At 46.6% G+C, this 7,564-nt stretch overlaps 1 long non-coding RNA gene across 1 annotated transcript; it reads left to right on the top strand.

The window, feature by feature from the left end:
- Positions 1-4,210, top strand: LOC122387898. The gene is made up of 2 exons (XR_006257707.1): positions 1-321; positions 3,950-4,210. It is a non-coding gene; the product is annotated as an uncharacterized LOC122387898 (long non-coding RNA).
- The last annotated feature ends 3,354 nt before the right edge of the window (positions 4,211-7,564 follow it).

Genomic DNA, 7,564 nt, shown 5'->3' on the forward strand with positions numbered 1-7,564 from the left:
AAGTATAGAACGTTTGGAGATGCCTCGCTGTGCGGGCCAAAAGGGCTCGGGATACGTGCGAACGCCGTTGCCCAGCGCCATCGCCGTAAAGGGCTAGCGCAGGCGCGGCGCGAGGCCAAAGCGTTGCGGAACGCTGAGCGTCGCCGTGAGGTCGTAGAGAGACCCGAGAGACCCACCGCCAGCAGGAGAGGAAGCGCCACGAGAACCGAGAGGAGGGGGAAGAGCAGACTGGTCAGTCACCTGCACACCTTGGAACCGGATTCAAGGGTGTGAGACGAAGCAAAGGCTCACCCCCCAAAAAATTGCCATCAGAACTGAGAAGTAAGTAATCTTTAATGTGCCTAATATAGGTACATAGTGGCTAGTGCATATGTTACAGGCCGTATGAAAATTCACGTGAGGCTTTCAAATTGAAGCTTTTTTCACGCAATGTAGGTGCTTGTTTGGGATTAGGTATTCATCCAATTTTCAAACAAATCCATTCACTTTCAGCTCAGTTGTGCATCTTGACGTGATCCCATCGTTTTCAGTACCTAACTTTCTCGAGGCGCTCGTGGAATGCCAGCGCGGCTTCCTTGCAGTTGCGCATCTGATCCACGGTGATCCCTGGGAAGGCGGATCTAGCCCGACCTTACAACTCCAGAATGTTCGCTGACCACGTCACGTTATATACTAGGTCGTTCAAAAAGTTCTCGGCCTAGGCCAGATACACTTTCGGGACAAACTTTATTTCACCTCGGCCTTCAACATAGTTTCCTTTGCGTGCCTCAGCCAGAGCCCAGTGGTCCTGCAGCATACAGATGCTCTTGCTGAAGAACTCTTCCTCAACTCCTTCAAATCAATGTATCACCGACCTCTTCAGCTCTTCATCGTCGTGAAAACGCTGTCCACGAAGTCGTTTCTCCATAGCTGGGAACAACCAGAAGTCGCTTGGGGCGAGATCTGGGCTGTGGGGTGGGTGATTCAGCTGGTGGAAGCCGCATTCTTGCACAGCATCCGGAGCAACGTGAGACCTGTGCACCGGAGCGTTATCGTGCAGCAGCAGAACGCCCCGACGCAGCTTCCCCCGACGCTTCTGCTTCACTGCAGCGCGCAGCTTCTTCAAGAGCTTGGCATAATAAGCACCTGTGATGGTCTGCTTGTGTGCGAGAAAGTCAACCAGCAGTACACCATGGACATCCCAGAACACAGTGAGCATGATCCTGCCGGCAGAAGACTTCGCTCGTTACCGACATGGCCTTGGAGACCCTGGATGACGCCATTCCTTTGCTTCAGCCTGGGTTTCGGGATTGTAGTGGTGCATCCAAGACTCATCACCAGTGGCTAGGCGATCAAAGAAGTGCTCTTCGGCCTCCAGCATCGCAAGAAGCTCATTTGAACATGCCCTATGGTCAGCGCGCCTGACGGTCGTCAGCAATCTGGGCACCCATCTACTGCAGACCTTACTCATACCAAGCCTTTTGTGGATAATGATTAAAACTGATCCCGATGAAATGCGCAGATCTTCGGCTATCTGCCGAACAGTTATTCTGCGATCAGCCATGATCCGCATTTTCACAGCGTCAACGTTCTCTTCGGTGATGGCCGGAAATGGGAGGCCTTCTCGTGGATCATCGTCAAGAGGCTGCCGGCCCCGCTTGAAGTCCGCTGCCCACTTCTTGATAGTGCTGTACGAAGGTGATGAGTCACCATACACATTGGTTAACTCATCAATAATCTCAGTCAGGGGCTTCCCATTCTTTACCAAAAATTTAACCCGCGCACCGACGGGGGGGGGGCGGATATCCGCCCCCCCTGAGGTTTTTCGCGAATAGCGGGAAAACCGCGGCGCGTAGCGCCGCGAAATTTGGTATGACTATAACCTCATCAATTTTACACATGGTGTGCAAGTTTGAACTTCCTACCTTTTAAGGTCAGGTCACCAGGTCACTTTGAATGACCCAACCTCAAGTCACTTTTTTGCAACTTTGTCACCGTGCCACAGCTACAGTAGATGTCGGAGGCCTTTGAAAGTCGCAGGATATTATTAGGTCATTAGTAGCTACAATTTGTTCATCTCGGAATTTTGATATCGGTGACCTAAGGTCAGATCAATTTCGCGACCTCCCCATTATAAGTCAATGGGGGAAAAATCAACTCCCTGTTTTTACCACTAAAACGGGTCGGAATGGCCCCATATACTTTACATGACTTCATATACGATCAACCTTCACTACCTTGAGGTCTGTTTTGCTGTTGGGCAGCTGTGAGGTCATGTGACGTCATCAAAGGTCACCAAAGGTTTTTGGCCAATAACTCCGTACAGGAACAAGATACAGACGCGTGGATGGTCTCATTGTGTTCAGCTCGTCAAGACACATCGAATGATATACATGATGACCTCGAGGTCACGTGACCTGAGGTCAACCTTTGACCTTGACCTTTCGAGGTCAACATATATATCATTCGATGCGGATTGACGAGAGGATCACGATGATGCCCTTAGTTTGTTCCTATCTTGACTAATTCGAAAGTTATTCGAGAAAAACTCTCTTCATATCTAGCGCCGCCATTTTGACTTTTTCGACCCCTGTGACGTCATCTTTGACCTGACCTGAAAATGACCTTAGTAAAAATTGTAGATCTTGGCCGTGCGTATCCGATGCCGTTTACCGCTTGTCGCTATCTTGCTTCGTTCTCGAGATCTCAGGGGGGGGGGCGGTCATCCGCCCCCCCCCCGTCGGTGCGAAGTTGGCGCAGACCCCCGTCGGTGCGCGGGTTAATGACCGCCCTGTATTCAATTTTCTATATTACTTTTTGATCGCCCGACCTGCAACTAAACCAGAGGACCATATAATTATAATTTATAAGAAAGAAAAACATTGACCTTTTTCCTCGAATCTATAGCAAAATTAATGAAAAATCACCTTTTTATTTACGTGATATTTCGGCCAACAGACCATTATCAAACGAAAGAAAGAACAAATTGTGCATTGTTCTTTCTTTCGTTTGATAATGGTCTGTTGGCCGAAATATCACGTAAATAAAAAGGTGATTTTTCATTAATTTTGCTATAGATTCGAGGAAAAAGGTCAATCAGTTTTTCTTTCTTATAATTGTATCTATCATGTTCCTCGCCAGAGCACTGGCAAACATTAAACCAGAGGACCGGTGTCATGCATTAGTCATTGCACAGGAACGAAAACAGCACATTTTACTCACAAAACATGCCTTTACCTCGGGGCAAAAGGAGAACTCCGTACGACGTGTGGAAGTAGGGTAGGCCGAGAACTTTTTGAACGACCTAGTACCTTCGACTCCACAAACCCCTACATGAAAAAGTCACGCGGGGTGAGGTCGGTCGGGCGCGATGGGCTGGGGCAGGGCAGATTCGGCAAAGCAGATTGGGCAAGCGCGGTAACCAGGGTATAGCCAGGGCAGGTTAAGTTAAGTCCGACCTCACCCCATGTGATTTTTTAATATAGGGGTTTATGAACTCGAAGGTATACGTGACGTGGTCGGCGAGCATTCTGGAGTTGTAACCTGTAAGGTCGGGTTAGATCGCCGCCTTTGCAGGGACCACCGTCGAGATGCGCAGGGAATATATGCTGGCATACCACGAGCGCCTCAAGAAAGTTACTAAAAACGATGGGGTCACGTCGAGATGCACAACTGAGCTGAACGTGAATGGATTTGTCTGAAAATTGGATGAATATAATCCCCAACATATGCACCTACATTGTGTGAAAATATCTTCCAATTTAATTAAGACTGAAGGAAGTTATTCAAGTTTCAAATCAGGTGTTTTACGTGAGCCATTCTGTGCATTTACCAGTTCTCCTTTTTATAGAAAATTAAAAATTTCAACTTATGAACAAATAATCAAAAGTATAAAAAAGTAAAAAAAAAACATGTTAAGATCAACTAACAATAAGTAAGACAACCATGTAAAGGTGCACTTTTGTTACAGGTTAACTACGGACACAGATGATGAAGCGAGGGGCAGAAGACACAGGATGATCCTGCTTCATAATGAAACAAAATTCCTAGACCTTCATTGGAAAAAAAGACAAGGCTCCAAATGTGAAAATATACACGGCTGAAAAAGATCCGTGCCTGTACATACATGGGACCGAACATGGCAGAGAAAAATGAATGCTGGGGAGTCGGGGACCGTTATGTCATGTATTACCATGTGGAATGCCAATGTTAATAGATCGGATTTGCACCATATGAATGTTTTAACAAGTTACTGTATGCCTGTCCTATTCAAATACATTAGCCAGAGGGGTGTGGTAATAACTGGTGTAAGCAAATTGACCACGGTCAAAAATGCATTACCAGAATGCACTAAAGCCAACATTTTGGGATGGTCTCGTTCCTAAGTCGGCTAAGAGCTTCGGTCCAGAAAATAAATTTATCGTTGGCATACAGTAATATATAATACCACCAGAAACCATTGTTACCATTGAGACCATTGGTAACCCATAGACCATCAGAAAACATGTCTAATGGTTTCTTATGGCCTAATGGTTTCTTATGGTCTAATGGTTTCTTATGGTATGGTGATCATACCATAAGAAACCATTAGACCATAAGAAACCATTAGGCCATAAGAAACCATTAGACCATTAGACCACTAGCCCATTAGACCATCAGAACATTAGACCATTAGACCATCAGACCATTAGCCCATAAGAAACCATTAGACCATTAGACCATTAGCCCATCTGACCATCGGACCATCAGACCATTAGACCACTACAAACCATTAGACCATTAGACCATTAGGGTTTCAATTTCCATATAGACCATTAGACCATTAGACCATTGCTAATGGTTTTTTCTCTAGGGGTCTTAGGAACAAAAAAAAATGAGCTACCCCTATTTTTCTCCTCGGATTTCGGGATTTTTTTTTGATTTTTTACATTTTTGTCAGTCCGGCCAAGCCAGGGCAGCGCAAAAAAAAAATTGCAGCCACCCTGCACTGTAAAAACCCATGTCAAAAACCAGCACCCTTTACCTGCTTATTTTAAGCAGGCTAACTGGGTGCTAAATTTTAGCACCCTTTTCGAAAAATAGCTCCATGTGCTGGCTTATTTTAAGCACCCTAAATGGTTGCAGCCATTTAGGGTGCTTAAAGTAAGCCGGTACAGGGAGCTATTTTTCGAAAAGGGTGCTAAAATTTAGTACCCATTTAGCCTGCTTAAAATAAGCAGGTATAGGGTGCTGGTTTTTGACATGGGTGCTAAACTTTTTTTACAGTGTGACTCCGGGAGATAGTTAGAGAATAGCTCACCGGCGCTATGGACAAAGGTTGAACGTTCCTCAGCATCATTCTGCTCGTCCTGGTAGGTACTTGGCTACCTTATTACATAAATATGTTTCCGAAAAAAGTCGTACATTTGCCGGCAGCTGGTTGCAGCCCCGGCACCTCGGTAATAAGGCGACAGTAACCGATGACGGCGATTAGCACCGGTGCAGCAGCCCCTGCGGTCCGCAGGAGCGGATATTGCGCGGAGGGAACGGTAGCTACGAAGCTCTGGCGGTAATCAGACTAGAAAGTAAGACTCGATATAAAATAGCAAGGTAAGATAAGACAGCGCAAAAGTGTCGTCCTAGACAACTGACTAGATGAAAGGACTAGAGAGGGCTAGTTGGATTGGGGTCAGGTCGAGTAAATCACTTGGAAGTTGATCGAACGGATAAAAGAAAAGATGTTGCCGGATAAAACCCAGGGTGACTCGTCACCCAGTAAGCGGCGGATAGTGGTACCCGGAGCGATGCGCCCGAGGTAGCGTGTCCGGTTCGGTTCAGCGAGAGGACAAGATAAAAGCACGTGAGAGACAGTGAGAGGCACGGTACACCTGCGACAGGTGGGCTGCTCTTCTCCGCGGAGGAGATGACCATGCGTGGCATACGTATGGCCGATGCGCAGCCTACATAAGACGACTTCGGTATGTCTGTTACTTTGCATGGATGACGACCAAGGCTCGAGAGTTGGCTTGATATCTCTCAGCTTACTGCTCGCGCGCGAGTCCCACTCTGCCTGCCACTGCGAGAGCATGGAAGATCGTACGACGGGATAGTAATCCCGGGCAGGCAGAGGAAATCGCCGAGTGTAGGGCGCTGCGGCAGCGCGTCTCGCGGCGGCGTCAGCAAGCTCGTTGCCTTGGATTCCAACATGACTGGGAATCCAGCAAAACCGGATAGTTTTTCCGGACTGTTCCACCGAAGTTAGCCGAGTTAAAATGTCCTGAATGATCGGGTCGTCAGGATTAAACCGTCGCACTATGGTTGGAAACGGCCTCACGGATGGCCGGGGGTCAACGCGAAAAAATATTTTGCCCATAACTTGTTAATGCGTAGACCGACTGCGATGAAACTTTGCATAGGTATACCAGTGTCTTTCTTGCATCATACAGTAACTCAGAAATTGCGAGGTCACGTCACGTCACGCGTGTGTGACGTCATCATTGCAAGTATGTTATAAGTCGCCTATGTCTTTCGTTATGTTATCGATATCGCGAGGCATTTTGAACATGTTTTGAATACTGCTATTACTGAATGGATATTGTTGTTATGCTTTAGGGCAAGAAATATCAACGTAGTGACGCACAGTGTCTTACTATTGGTCATAAAGGGTCAAAAATTTGGAGAAAGAGTATTTATGATTTTTTTAGATTGGGCAAAAAAGTAAGAAATAAAATGACGATCAAATGACAAAACATGCGTCAGATTAACCCGGCAGTTGCTGGGGTATTTCCCCATCCGCCGTTTGCCGGGGGGGGGGGGCGTTCAACGCCCCCAGCCGATAACTCGTGAAAAAAGAGGCGCAGCGAAACGCACGAGGCGCGGCAAACGAAAGAAGAACGCGACGAGACGATTCACATGAATACTTTAAAGCTGAATTTCGAGGTCACAGGTCGGGTCAAGGTCAGGTCAAACGCTTGAAATCGGGCTTTCAGTAGCATGGACTTTAGAACCTCGCAATCGGTGCCTCGCGTTTCGCGTTTCGATTATATCGTCATCAGTTGGTCCTAAATAAATTCAGTCATCAGTTGGTCCTAAACAATCTGTCACAACTGTCACAACTGTCACAACTCTTCATATAAGTGCTAAAAGAGTGTCAGATCAATGTAGGGGTCAGTCAAACATAGGCCACTGGCCAGGGTCAAAGTCAGGTCAATCAGGTAATCACATAACCCCGAAAATTAAAACTGGTACCATTTCGCAGCCCATGCATGACACATGTTTTATGGGTACTTTTGGGCGTAGAACACGATGGTGACATTCATTTTATCATACGACTACGTGGCTGGTTGAAAAAGATCAATTTCAGAAATGCATGCATCATGGTCGTGAAGTAGTCACGAGAAATTGCCAACATTCAGTTCAAGATTTTGGAAAATGTAGAACGATGATCAAAAACCATAGATAGCCATTTGATTTGCCATGGTATTGGCAGTGTAATGGCGTTTACAGCATGTCTGTATGTCTGCTCTGTCGGTGGATATCCATATCCATACTCCAGGATATCCATACACGTTTGCACGATATCCATACTCCAGGTGCAGGGGCGAGC

The sequence above is a fragment of the Amphibalanus amphitrite genome, unplaced genomic scaffold (assembly GCF_019059575.1).
Source record: "Amphibalanus amphitrite isolate SeventyFive unplaced genomic scaffold, NRLGWU_Aamphi_draft 000302F_arrow, whole genome shotgun sequence".
Lineage (NCBI taxonomy): Eukaryota > Metazoa > Arthropoda > Thecostraca > Balanomorpha > Balanidae > Amphibalanus > Amphibalanus amphitrite.